Source organism: Colias croceus, chromosome 26, assembly GCF_905220415.1.
Source record: "Colias croceus chromosome 26, ilColCroc2.1".
In the NCBI taxonomy this organism is placed as follows: Eukaryota; Metazoa; Arthropoda; class Insecta; order Lepidoptera; family Pieridae; genus Colias; species Colias croceus.
The window spans coordinates 1,514,459-1,529,592 of record NC_059562.1 but is presented as its reverse complement, the minus strand read 5'-3'; the positions used below and the strand labels follow the sequence as shown (position 1 = coordinate 1,529,592).

The 15,134-nt window shown below is 34.9% G+C and overlaps 1 protein-coding gene across 3 annotated transcripts in view; it reads right to left on the bottom strand.

Moving 5' to 3' along the window:
• The window catches only part of LOC123703573 (trithorax group protein osa), a 75,560-nt gene that overhangs the window by 45,043 nt on the left and 15,383 nt on the right, over nt 1-15,134 (bottom strand). The window lies entirely within an intron of this gene.

The following is a 15,134-nucleotide window of genomic DNA, read 5'->3' as shown; positions in this document are numbered from 1 at the left end:
CCATTTCACGTACAAATGGCCTAAGGTTCTTTGGAATCGTTAAAAATTTACGTACGTGTCTGCCTCACGTCCCTTACATGTACAATTATGTATGTAACGCTGCAATGGAAAAAAAAATACACGGTACGATCATTAAACCCATGTGAAGTTGCGAATTTATCAACATAGCCGCTGGCAGGCGTGAAACTCGGCCGGCAAGGTGCATATCACTCCCCTATTAATTAACGTGGAGAGCATTCACGAAATAAACGCCCGTATTTACTATCTGTTAGTGATATTTTTTTGCAGTGACGTCAGTATGCAGGTGCGAATTATCGGCCTGCGATGTCTTTGGACGCGGTCACAGCGAGGTGCTTGTTTGTTTCACGGTTTAATGTATCGTGTGTTACGCTCATTGCACTTATAAACTGTTTTTATAGCATCTCTTGGATATTATGCAAAAAGTGGCAGAGGTGATCGGGAGTAGGTATCGAGGTTTGGTGGAAAAACCTCAATGTGAAATGTTTATGAGCGATAAATGTGTTCGTTTTTAATGGTCGAATTAATTCTTTGTATAGGTTACTGAATAAATGTGTTTGACCATCATTGCATCGACAAAAGTACTTATACGCCAACAAAAGTAAAGATAAGTGTTTGTTTGTACTTTCAAATTACTCCCTTAAGTGATATTAAATTGTCTCCTTACCAAAACAATCAATAAATAAATAAAAATATGCAATTGTCCGCAACGGCTAATAATTTTGAAAGGACTCTCACTATCAGATAATTAATGAAGTTATAAGCGATATTTTAATAAATTCCCACTAAATAGATAGAATAGTACACAACAAGAGAAGTAGCAAGCATCACCTGGTTAAAACATAGCGAATAAACTTGAATGTGAACGAACCAACGATCTGGCATTCAAAGTTAGACATAAGTCAGACAAAAGTTAGTTCGACAACTACACAAGTGCCCGAAGTTAGAACTTCGCCGTGCAAACTTTAGATACTTGTAACAACTATATAAGTTACTTTTAATGTTGACGACAAGTATTCCACGGCAACACGCAAATTTAAGAGTATAGTCCAGTGTTGCCACATGCCAAATCGATAAATCTGGATATAGTAGTCTAAAAATCTGTATAAAATCTGTATAAAATCTGTATGAAATCAAACCGTAAGCTGAATGGTATGTTTGTCAAAGAAAACATTGGATTGTACTTAAAACTTTATTTATTACTTTTTATACATACTTTTATTCATTTTATTAATCAATTTCTTGTGAACATTGAGCTTAAAACATGGCTCGTTATTCAATAATTGTTTTGTTAAAATTAGTCCCTCCATCGTTTCGGTGCCTAAATGGTTCCTGGTTTTTGTTTTAATTAAATTAATAGATGTAAAAATCCTTTCAACTGCAGCACTGGAGTGAGGAAGGCATAATAACGCAGAAATCAGTTCTTTAAGAGTTGGATACAACAAATTTCCATCCATATCTTGTGCACAAATAATTTGATGCCAAAAAGCTTCAGTGTCTTCTGAGCTTGATTCGAGGAGACTGTCGTTCATTCTTAAATGACGCCACTCATTATCTAATTGCTGTGTTCGTTCTTGTTGGATTATATTAGGAAAAGTCTGCACAATGTGAATCAACGAAGATATACTGCGGCGTTTAACATGGACTGGATTAAGAAAATTCAAGTTTTTTGTGATTTGACTTCCAAAATCATAACGGGATTTTATTTGTTTAGCTCCTTCTATAAAAAACTCAAGACATCGTAGTTTGAATAGTTTCACATCACTTGGATTCAGACTAGGACTGGACAACGATGTGGCAACATTCACACCCAGGTAAAGTTCCTCAATCGGTTTGTAGTGTCGAGGGTTATCGTGCTGGATGTTATGAATTTCAGTTCGTAGCAAATATGAACTGTCCATGTAACAATCCAAAAAAGATTTATAAGTTTGGCACAAATTCTCATGTAGCGATTGTATTTGCGGCTTTTCGGACTGCATAATTTTATTAAATTTTGTAAAAAAATCCAAAGAAAATTCCAAAAACTGCAAGTATATTTTGTTATATGGATTATTCAACATCTGCAAAATAGAATCCGCTGAGTTTAAACGGTCTGTAAAAGCAGCATCAATAAAAAATAATTTTAGCGCTTCATATTGCTCTAGAATCCGCAATACAGCAGAGCGGAGTGAAAGCCATCTAGTTTGGCATGGATGTAAAATTTTATGGGGCTTCAGTGCAAGAAACTCTTGAAAATCTTTCAATACACCTGCTCGTTTTGGACTCGTACTGATATAATTGAATACATCCCTCACTAGGCCTTCAGGTTCCCGCGGTAATTTTGAGCAGGCATACGACGCGCATAATGCGAAAGAATGGCAAATGCATTTCATTATATACAAATTGGGTATATCTTGAAGTAATCTGCTTGCTACAGAGTTATGCTGACCCATCATTGCGTTTGCCCCATCTGCGGCAAAACCTACCATATTATCTTTATAAGGTATCCCACTTTCTGTAAATAATTTTATGAGATGTTCATATAATTTTTCACCAGTGGCATCTTGGACGGGTATCAGTCCAAAAAACGCATCTTTTATTTTCTGGCATTTATAATATCTTACGACAATGCACAAAAGTTTAACACAACCTCTGTCCGTACTTTCATCAATAAGTAGTGAGAACTTGCTGGTTTTCAAGTCAGCGATGAGGTTTTCTTTTTCTGTATCACCAGTCACAGATCTTATAATGGCCGTTGTTTTTGTACGACTACAAGCAAGTTCTTTAGCAATAGTGGAATCTTTACAGATTGTTTTTATCAGCTGGGGTAGGTGTTCCATGACGTTCATTGAAAGGTTATGCTCAGCAACAAAAGATGATAATAAAATTTCACCTGTCTTTACATCGTCTGCAATATTACTTTTTTGAAAGAAATCTGTAACTGGCTTCTATACGTTAGAGGAACCGGGAACTGAGTTTAAGTGTTTAGCAGTTTTCATGTGTCGTACAAGATCATTTTTACCGCCACCTCCAATAGCAAGATCTGATAAACAAAACTTACAGAAAGCGTAATCCTCTCCCTTTTGACTTATTTTTAACCATGGTTTAAAACAGCTTTCTTCGAGCCAGCACTTATTAAACTTTTGCATATTCCGTGACTTTTTCGCTAACATATTGACTAATTTGTTCACATCAATGTAATCAGAAAACGTAGTCGATTCGTAATAATCATAATGAACGACATTCATTCGTTAACAAAATACATGTTTCGGGAAATCCCCGATGTACGCCATGAATGTTGCCAGATTTAAACAACTGTATAAAAATAATATACTTAGATAATGGATTATTTTATCATATGTCCTTATCCAAAAAAGGTTTTAACAAATGTATAAAATTTACTTTGCTTATCAATTATTTCATCATAGTTAGTGTCCTTTACCTAAAATCTGTATAAAAGTAAACCCAAATCTGTAATCTGTATAGTGGTCTTAAAATCTGTATAGATACAGATAAATCTGTATCTGTAATCGGCAACACTGGAGTATACAGTTATACTTTTCCACAGAACAAACAAATATGTAGGAACGCAAACTAAAGAGCCTTCAGGTATGTATGTTTTCGTGGAGAAATGAGATATGATAAAAAGACAAAAAACAATTGCCAGTTTGTTTTGCAATGACATTTAACAGAGAAAGTGAAATGAATAAAAACCACGTGCTATATATAGTCTATGGTAGGTACATCTGTCTTAATTAATACACCTATCTTCCAATGTTCTACACGACGAAAGCTATCAATAAATTCTCAAGATTACGATGTGGGCGAAGTACTTCAATTTAACTTACTTTTATGTTTCCAGCATTTCTAACTTCCAAGAAGAGAAGGGGCTTACACAGACTAACAGAAACCTAAGTATGACCATAACGGTTGTTTTTACCGTATTTGTACGAACAAAATATTAAATGCAATACAAAAACCACAGGTAGAAGTACTCTTGTACCGCTTTATTGTAAAACTATTTAGATACCTACTTTGCAGATCTTCGATTTTGACACAATTTTTATGAGACAACAACTTCAAAAGAGCAAATAAATTGCATCTTTTTACAATATAGTAACGGGCCACAATCTGACGTAATCTCTAGATACAATACCCAAAAAAAAACATAATGCACTATTCCAAATCGATGTGAATGTAAATCATAAGGCCTAAGTGTCCGGAAGCAATAAATAAAAGCGCCAATTCTGTCCAACTGCCCTTTACCGTGACAAAAACAAATAAAGCAGAAGGCGAATTTACGACAATCGTAGACCGTTCGTATAATATCATTCTGACGTCACACTCGCACCTAAAGCCTTATATAAGTTGGCTTTTTTTCAAGACTACACGCCTACTTTCAATGCGTTAATACGTAATCTTTAAGTACGTCGAGATCTTGTATAGTTTAAAGTATTCTTAGTTTACACCCTTACATACTACGTAGCATGTATAAAACCTACTTTCAATGAAAATTTATACCTCAAGTTTGAAAAGAAAAAAAACTAATTTAAATTTCGAAACGTCGCTAATTTCAAACACTTTCAAATCCGCATACAAAATGAAGCCATTCAAATTACATCTGATTAGTATTACCTATTACCTACTCCATAAAGAATTAATCATAGTATTGGGGTTTTAATAATAATCAATTAGCAGTAATGGCTTACACTTGCATATGTTACGTTCCTGTTGTCCTTGACTGCTATTAAGGAGTCACGTGATTAAACAGAGCAAGTTTTAATGGACAAAAACGTCACACTTTTACATTGTAAGTACATTCATTTTGTGAAGCTGGTAATACAAATTTTCATTATTATCCCAATTTGTGAAATCTAAAAGAACGTCGGATTCTAATACCTTCACACAAATCTAGTTTATAATCTTTATCATGAGAAATTAACCCGTATGGAACCTAAAAATAAAATCAAAATAAAATATTTCATTTTGCCTAAAGGCAAAGATATTTGCATTATATAACACACAGTTTTGGCGCTACTATTAACCTCGTAAATAGCGAGCAAAAAAACAACATAAAAAATGAACACGCCATATTTAAACATGATTAATATGACACATTAAAATATTAGTATCCAATACACAACATCGTCATCTTATCCCATGCCATTTATCTCATCAGGTGCCGCCCGTCTCTGCTTGCTTGCATTTGCAAAATAAAAACACTTAGTACAGAGCGCAGATGCTCCGAGTGCCCTTGGATTTTCGGCATAAATATTAAAGATATTTACGCAGGTGATTAGTCACCTGTCTTACACAAACAGGTCGGTTTAGCCTCGGCGAAGCTAAGTCGGCCGACCTCAAACAAAAGGCCTAGACCAGACAATGCGGATCGCGCCGTTCGAGGGACGTTTACGTTGACATTACGCCACGCGTTAAAAGAATACGTTTCTCCAGTGATACGCCATTCCACATGTACCCATTGTATTCATACTAGATAATGCTAATGGGTTAAACTATAGAAAACATTATTGCCTAAATTGTGGCCATCGATGACAGAACAACTACTACAACTAAGCAAAAACTTGTAAAGATAAAAAACGGGTTGATATACTAATCGAACTATAAAACTGGTGACAAAGAACAAAATATTCACAAGATGATACATTCATTTCAACCACTTTATAATAATTTAAACACATATTAAAGAAATTGCATAAAAAATGATGAATGCAATCAAACGGTAAAACTGTATTTGTTTACACAAGAATATTATAAACATCATAAATAGCATTCCGATTAGCAAAGAATGAACTTTAATGGCGCCGATATAATAAATTGCCTGCAACTTGTCATAGTCTCTGATACACAAGTTTAAATATTTTAAACCAGTTTAAGAGCACTTTAAGATATTCCTGTACGTAATCAATAATTAAATTATGTCATGAATAAAATGTGTGACTGTAAAACAGTCTTTTAAAGTACTAAAGAAAATGACGTAGTCTAAAAGGCAGGGGAGGCAAAATTTGGGAGAGATATTCCTCTAATCAGGGGTGAATTAAAAGAATTTAGAAATCTCATCCAGTCATCCCCAAAGGATTTGTATAAGGGGTCGTAGTTTATGTACACTGCACAATGAAGAGGGATTAGAAATCGACATGAATTCATTTTACCATATTGTAAAGTAAAACTTGTAAAAGTTTTAAAATAAATTGTGGCACAGGTAATAAAATAAGACAGATCAATCGACATTCGATGCGACCACCCATTGCCAGATTGATTGAAACAACTCGTACACTCTCGACGTAAATAGCTCAATAAGATAGACATAAACACCAATTCATTAGCAATTACGACAAACGATCACACTTGTAACGGAGCGAAAACTGTTCCGGGAAGCCGTCAAACTTTCCACAAAGTTGCCTCGTTAAACCCTCAACCGACTTTCTGACAAATCTAAATTTTATTTCGCAACACAACGCTCGAGCAAGGTCTCGATGCGAACCTGATAACAAGGCCGCGCTGCGTTTTTATAAGCTAATAACTAAGATACGTATACTTACACATTGTTGAAAATTTTTATAATCGTAAAACGCGCCATAAACTTTTGCGCAAAAAACTCGCCACACCGCGCGCCGAGATCATTTATTATGAGCGTCGATTTATTTTACAGCTTAATACGATCGTCGCGTTTATTACATTATAAACAAAACGTTATGTGCGCGTAAGTTTTAAATTTCCTTCGATTTGGAGTATTGTTACGTTGTTTTTATAGTGACTGATATTACGTATGCACCGAACGTATGGTCCATAACGAAATATATTTAAGACCTTTATATTTCAGCTGTTGCGATACAGTACCACAACATCGATCGACAAATGATTTAAGTTCCTCTAGTAAATAAAATAGAAACTTTTCTCATCTGGCGCAATCTCAATAACGAAATTACGATATTTCAATATCATAAGACATAGACATTAATAAACATGTAGATATAACAAGTCTTACATAAAAGCAAGTCTATTTTTAACAACGACGCTCCACGTGCAACCTTCTTGTCTATTGCAAACAAAAACAGTGCGTTTGCAGATGACAAAAAAACGCAATAAAATATAACGAGCGTATTATTCAATTTTCCATTAGTATGACTCTAAATAGATACGACAAAACGTCTAATTAACGTCATGCCGTCATAAATTCAATTTCAAAGATTGTCTGATATTTTAAAGCCACTATTTCAAATTCATTGACAACCAGCACACATTTCATTCATATCATAAACTACAAAACAAATAAAAACCACCTTTAAATCCAATAAAAACAATTAATAAATAAACAATTCAATACAAACAAAAACTAGTGTACAAGATAAAACCTCACAAACAATCAATAAACGAACAGTTACCGCAATCTAAATCCAACGCAACATGAGCGTTGAATTATTAAAACTCCAATAGGCAATCAATTAAACTGGATTCATCCCGATAAAAAAACAATACGGGAACAGAATTCGAAATGAGCGAATCAGCTGATCGCGATCCCGCATTATACCACGGCAATAAACATAAATGCCACATGAATTGAGTTTCATTCATAAAAGTGTTCACTTGAATTATTACCGCGCGCTACTATGGACTCTTTGTAGTAAACAAATGTGTAATGCGACGTTTTATTGGTGCGCCTGATACGGCCGATCATTGCGACTAAATATTATGTATTGTGGTGCATATTTTAATGTTTAATTTGCGTTCACGTGGTTTGTTTGCTTTGTTTAGAACGAAACGTCGTGTGAGCGAATATGTTGCAATGGGAAAGGGTAATTGAATTTGTATCTGAGCTGAAATAAAATAAAATAATTCTATCATTTCATATATAATTTTATAGTTAATGGTATATATTATGTATGTAATATCGAATTGAACATTCTCCTGTGTACGAAACCCGCATTCACTTTGTTTCAGAACTGAGAAGGGAAAACATGTTTCTGCAACAAAACTTTTGTACCTACTTATTAATAAAGGAAAAATAAATCCTTTACTGAAAGTTGCTAAAGGTAAACATAACAACAAAGATAGAAAAATGACTCATATATAATGGCTAGTTAGGAAACAAGAATTTTGAGATTCCATACCCCTCAAGTCAGGGATGAAAAAAAGGATAAAACACAAGGAATTTAACCACTCAAACTCATACCATCATGTCGACTTTTTGTAGGAAGCTCGTACAAACCCTTTTGACCGGCTCGGCATAATTTAAGGGGACGTTGTCCCAAAAATCTGATGAATTACTTATTAACCATGCATTGCATGTAGTGGAAAGCTCCAAATAAAATTTACATCCATTTTTCGTTAGGGGAAGAACTCCTTTGAGTAATACGTGGCCTAGACGAAAATATTTCACACACACATACACATTCACATTTAAAATTCTTCTATCTTTCAAGGAATAGGTACCAATACAGCCTAGATCAGACGAAAATATACAATATTAATAATAATCTTTCAAGGAATACCCATTTTTTTTTTATTTTTTTTTTTTTTATAGTGGGGAAATCTTCCAAAGATACCCACGGCCCCCGGGGAAGGATCCAAGGGTTATGTCGGATTCTTACCGACTAAAACCCCACTGTGTTCCGTCGAGCCGCGCAGTTAGCCGGGGCCGCGGGTACTCTTAGAAATCGTCCACGACTCCGGCAGCGGACGTCAAGGAATACCCCTGACATAGGCAAATTACGCAAACAATTTTGCAACGCATTTTTTAAAGTTTAAGGCCTATTATAGTTGAACAAATTCTTGACCATTAAAACCGATCAGTCTTAACATCCGACGTGTGTAACACATATAGAAGCAAAAAAAATTTTGTGAGTGAGAAACAGGAAACCTACCGGTTCTAATTTGGGACCTAGAGCCTGAGATATTTTTATCTTAATTGCGCAACATGGCAACAAAATATGAAATTTAGTAATTATTTTTTGTAATTTTGCAAAAATTACATAATCAGTGTACCTAATATGAAATGCTATATTTTGAAAAAGTAGTTTTGCGATTGTCGATTGCGAAATTAAAAATTATGTGTGAGAACCAAAGTAGTTATTGCCAGGTATTCAGGTTTGACTTTGATGCCTGGGTCTGACCTATTCTATTAAGGAATTTCTTTTTAAAAAACCCGCAGCAGAAAATCTGACACAATATGTGTTTAAAGAAGACGAAATAGGATTGATATTTATTAAATTTTAACATTACTAGTTTTCCGTCGCTTTGTAACTTAACAATATACAGAATGGCTCAAACTTTTATTGAAAACCGTATCAAAATCCGTATTGAAGATTTTTGTTAGATCTAAACATATACATAGGAACCGTTTTATGCTGTAGCTGTGTAATGATAAGATCGAATAGGACAGAAATTTATATCGGAAACGTCTATCTATACGAAGCCGGGGGCAGCAGCTTGTTTAGCGATTATAATATATACAACTAATTTAAATTCTATTTTTGGATTCTTGCAAAATTACATTTCACGCGTCCGACATGCTTTTTGTGTTGAAATCTACATCGTTAGGATGTGAAAGTCCAATAAAAGCGCTAAATTTATACATGATTGATATTTTTAAATTGCGTGTACAGGATTCAATTAAGACAATATAATATTTGGACGGTCGGTAGCTTTTATTAGTGTTTCATAAGTTATTTAGGTTCCCTAGTTTAATGTTTTTTTGTTATTACATACAAATTAAAAGACATTCTTGTATAGAATGAATTGCCTATTTTATCTGATACTGTTCAACATATTCACAAAATGTGAATATTATTTTACCTCGTTGCGGAACCCTAGAAACTTAAATTCATCGTGTAATGCTTTGTAACATCTGACACGTGACCCCATGACCATTTATCTCTTTATTTTAGACGAGGACACTTTCGCATACGCTTGTACCTACGTAACCTGTCCTATTTATTTACATTATTAAATTTGCACAAATCTACAATTAACCAAAAGCCTATGGAAACTAGACGAGTATCGATACAATGTTTAGCTAAACCGTCGCTAAAATACATAATACATTACCCATCGAACCCATCCTCTAAAACACAATAGAGCCATCCACTGAGCCATCAGATAATATTCAGAAATTAGGTTAAGCCAAAAGGCAAATCACCAATCACGGCGCTCGGTGCGGGCAACCCCACATTTTGAAGTAGGCAACCCAGTCAGCATTCATTAACTTTGTCAAGAGCCTATCTACGAATTGGGTAACCGAAATAAACAAAACTTTAATATATTCACGCTTTGTTTGCCTAGACTTTATGTTTCGGTTGAATAAAGAGCAATGTATATTTAGTTGCGGTGAGGAAACGAGAAAATACGCGCGACGAAATATATTAGGAACTGAAGGAGATGAAACCACAAGGTTGACTGCGGATCTAAAGCAGTAGGTTTTCTTAATAGATTCATTGCGAACTGGTTTTTCTCAAGAACGAGCAATTAGTGCGAGTATTAGAACTGAGAAATCACAAAATGGTTCTTCGATAGACTGATAAAAAATTGTCTACGCTCAGCAGACCAGAATGCACCTAGAAGCCTGATAAATAAAATCCTATTCAAGATGGTGGGAATTTTTTTCATAAAATAACATCATAATTTACAAGCAGGTACAGACCATACCATAGATACGTAACGTACTGTAATTTTTTATGCGACTTAATGATATCTTTAAAAAAAATACATAAATAGATTTTATACTGCATAATAAATATACAGCTTTTTATATGAAGGATAGCACTGAGCACCTTGAAGACTAATGTCGAATACGAACTTCCTTTTCGTACAAACCGACCTTTGTATTTCGTTTGACCTCAAGCAGTTATAGCACCTAAACGGTCAGACGTAAAAAGTAGGAATTATACCACAAAAACAACATATTGCGTTTATTAAGCATCGTCAGATTCAATTCATCTAACAAATTTACATGTCACTAATGTCATGATACGCCCATACTTGACATTAATTAATAGGCAGATGTGAATCTATGATAACTCATTTAACTTTTTTGTTTGCGTTAGCCTGAGTAAGCTTAATAATTTTCCTTGTTAAAAAAACATCGTTTTGTTAAAATATATCATTCACACTTATAAATTAATCGTGATGACATATCTATATATATATATATATATATATATATATAAAACTCAAAGGTGACTGATATAGTGATCTATCAACGCACAGCCAAAACCACTGGACATATCGGGCTGAAATTTGGCATGCAGGTAGATGTCATAACGTAGGCGTCCCCTAAGAAAGGATTGCCCGAAATTATTGCGGGAACGGGGAAAAACGGGGATGCACGTACAAAGTCGTGGGCGGAAGCTAGTTACTCATAAGATGTAAGAAATATTCTATGATAAACATTACAGAAAAAGTAGCTTCAACAAAAACAGTACAACCGAACCTATAATCAAAATATAGTCAAAACATTTAGATGCGAACAGTGCGAGAAAAAGCTTTAACAAATAAAATAAAAATCGAATCAATACAAAACGCACCCGTACACGAAAACAATTAAAACCACGTTGCGCGCTATCCCTCCCGGTACCGTAAACTTTTCCACGTCATTCTAGAAACTGGGACGTCTCAAACGGTTGGCAATTTTCTATTTGCAGTGCCTACGTAGGTACATTATGGAGGAGCTGTGCGGCTGCAGTGCGAGTGAAAGTACCTAGCAGACGTAAGTTCGCTCATCAGGCCGGGATCTAAGGTCTCCGTTGCGTAATAGGAAACGCGGACAAGTTAACTTGCCGCGCAACTTGTTTGAAAGAGTATCAAAACTCATTCCGGCCGCGGATTGCGGAGTTTGCAAACTTTTCGCACAGCTGAATCTCGACGCGATGAATACAATATTTAGGTATACGGAGTACAAAATTGTTTACGGGTTGAATTATTATGGAATGCGTTTCGTAAGACGTGGAGTATACGAAATCTTGCTTATACTAGGGATGCTTACGCTTTTTGTATAGTGTATTACTTACGTTAGTACTGTGAAATGTCTCTAAAACAATTTTGCTGGGATACTTTTATGTTTATTCAGCAAATAATAAGCATCTGTAAAGTCTATGAATTAATAAGGTACATGCAATTTTTTGAATCATTAAAGAAGAAGTATAAATGTGTTTATGTGTAGGTATGTTTATTGAACGAAGCCACTAGCCAGAGTCAGCAGTTTACACAAAATATTTCGAATGTACTAACTAGTTACTAACGTACTGACTTCTGTATTTAAATACCTTTTGTTAGACTCAAGTACCTACCTATTCACAAACAACACATGAGAAGGTAGAAATATATTTGATTTCATGTTTGACAAATTAAATGCATCTGTTTCGATGATGCGTGTAACTAAATACCTCCCAATAAAGTAATAAATCAATTATTCATGCAATAAAATATTTTCAAGAAGCTGTGATAAGTTTCAAATACATATGCAAATAACCATTTAAATTATTATAATTTAAAAATTAAGTTTCCATAAACAACAATTATTGCTCAATAACTGTCTCGATTATTGAAATATCAATCTCAAAAATAGTCAACCTCCGTAACTGTTTGCGTCGCAGCATTTTATTTACTACAACAATAATTATATTATAATGGCATTAATAGTATGATATAAGGTGCTGTGTAAAGGACACAATCGTGCGCAAGGATAGTCCGTGATCCTCAGTAAGAGGTCGTCTTGAACCGACTCTGGCGCGAACGAGTTTAAAGTTAACGACCGTTTATGATTATTACGAAGGTCTCTTGATAATTAAACTATTCTTTGTCGTACTTGGAACGGACTAAATATCATGTTTCGAATGTATTCGCACGCGAAGCGAATCCTGAGGACAGGCACGTTTCCAAGACAATAAAATCAATAGGAACTCTCGGCAACTGGTGGAGAGCGGTTATATTATCTTACTATAACTATTAGGTACACGTTTAAAGACTCATTATTAACGTGAACCTAGGATAAGAATTATTTACTTATCATATAGCGTAATGAGATCAAAAAAGGGAAGCATATATACCTACCTACTGGTTTTTAAAAGCCGATTTGAAAGAAAGAAAGAAAGAAAGAAAGAAAGAAAGAAATAAAAAAAAACATTTAAATAAAAAAAACGTTGAGTATCCATGAAGGATCATTACCTATAATATGCGATTATTTTTCAACATAAGAATTCTCCATTCCATAAATATGTACAATTGCGACACTACTACTTAACATATACAGGGTTACAGGTTAAGTCGACCTATTCCTGTTAAGAGCGTATAGTAGGGGTCAAAACAAACTGATTTGATCTTATAATACCATATCCAAAAGTTAGTCGTTGAAGAGTTATTGCAATTTTAATTTTTTTCTTGAAAATGCCACTTTATCTTCGCATTTTGCGTTTAATTTTGTATTTTACTTATTTGGTCTGGGTTTTTTTGAGTTTTTATGTAAAGGTTGAGTTAAACAATAATTCTCAGCAATAAAAATCCATATCGCTGCAAACAATTCAAAGAAATGGCTTTTAATCTAAAAATAATAACATTAAAGTAATTTAGTTAACTCGTTTTAAAGAAAGATATTGAAAAAAATCTCTATGAAAATGTGTCTGCAGATGTTTGTAAAAACATGTGCATGTTCTTAGCTATGTAAAAAGGTATGATAACCTCAGGTAGCATTCGTAGATTCCAAGAAATCGGGGATAAACATGGGACAGTGGTAGTAAAGTACAACATCAGAATAAATTTTGTCATAATTTATTTTTCTTAAAAACTTTACAGTTCCTGCTCAACATGACTTCCTCTATTGCGAACACATATTCGAAACCTTTTCCGCAGACTCTTAGTCAAGAGCCAATTAACAACTGGGGTAGTCACCCCAGTTGTTAATTGGTTCCTCATCTTATAGGCTGCATCGATAATTTTTTGTCGTAAAATATCATCAGATGGAATCGGGTTCGGCTCATTGTACACCAGACTCTTCATATGCCCCCATACGTAAAAGTCCATGGGGGTTAAGTCTGGACTTCTAGCCGGCCATGGTATGGGCCCACCTCTTACGATCCATCTGTTTGGATAGTTGATGTCTAACCATTCTCTAACACTTCTTCTGTAATGTGCAGGGCAGCCATCATGTTGGAACCACATGTCTCTTAACAAAGTCAGGGGTATGTCTTCAAGTAGGTCGCTTAAATGTTGGCGCAGAAAGGTCTCATAATTTTCACCATTTAGGTTGTCCGGAAGGAAGTATGGTCAAATTAATTTATTTGAAATTATCCCCATCCACACATTAAGACTGAATCGTCTTTGTGATTTTTTTGGATTCTTCTTGTTATGATTGCCACGTGCTTTCGGAGCCCAATAGTGAGCGTTATGGTAGTTTGTGATCCAAGTTCTCGGGCAACGGTTGCCCGAGAACTTGGTCTGTCTCAGTGGAAAGTATAGTTCACAATTAACACTTCAGGATATTACCCATATTACTACATGCCCGTGCACGTGATGGAAGAAGGAGATCCTTTAAGAGGACTAGATTTTTATTAGATTCATGTTGAATGCGGATCTGAAAAACCCCTCGTTTTTCAAAAAAAAAAATATGGACAGATGAGTCCAAATTTTATCAAGACGGTATCAACGGTGAAAATTATGAGACCTTTCTGCGCCAACATTTAAGCGACCTACTTAAAGACATACCCTTGACTTTGTTAAGAGACATGTGGTTCCAACATGATGGCTGCCCTGCACATTACAGAAGAAGTGTTAGAGAATGGTTAGACATCAACTCAGAGTCTGGTGTACAATGAGCCGAACCCGATTCCATCTGTTGATATTTTATGACAAAAAATTATCGATGCAGCCAATAAGATGAGGAACCAATTAACAACTGGGGTGACTACCCCAGTTGTTAATTGGCTCTTGACTAAGAGTACTCTGCGGAAAAGGTTTAGAATATGTGGTCGCAATAGAGGAAGTCATGTTGAGCAGGAACTGTAAAGTTTTTAAGAAAAATAAATTATGACAAAATTTATTCTGATGTTGTACTTTACTACCACTGTCCCATGTTTATCCCCGATTTCTTGGAATCTACGAATGCTACCTGAGGTTATCATACCTTTTTA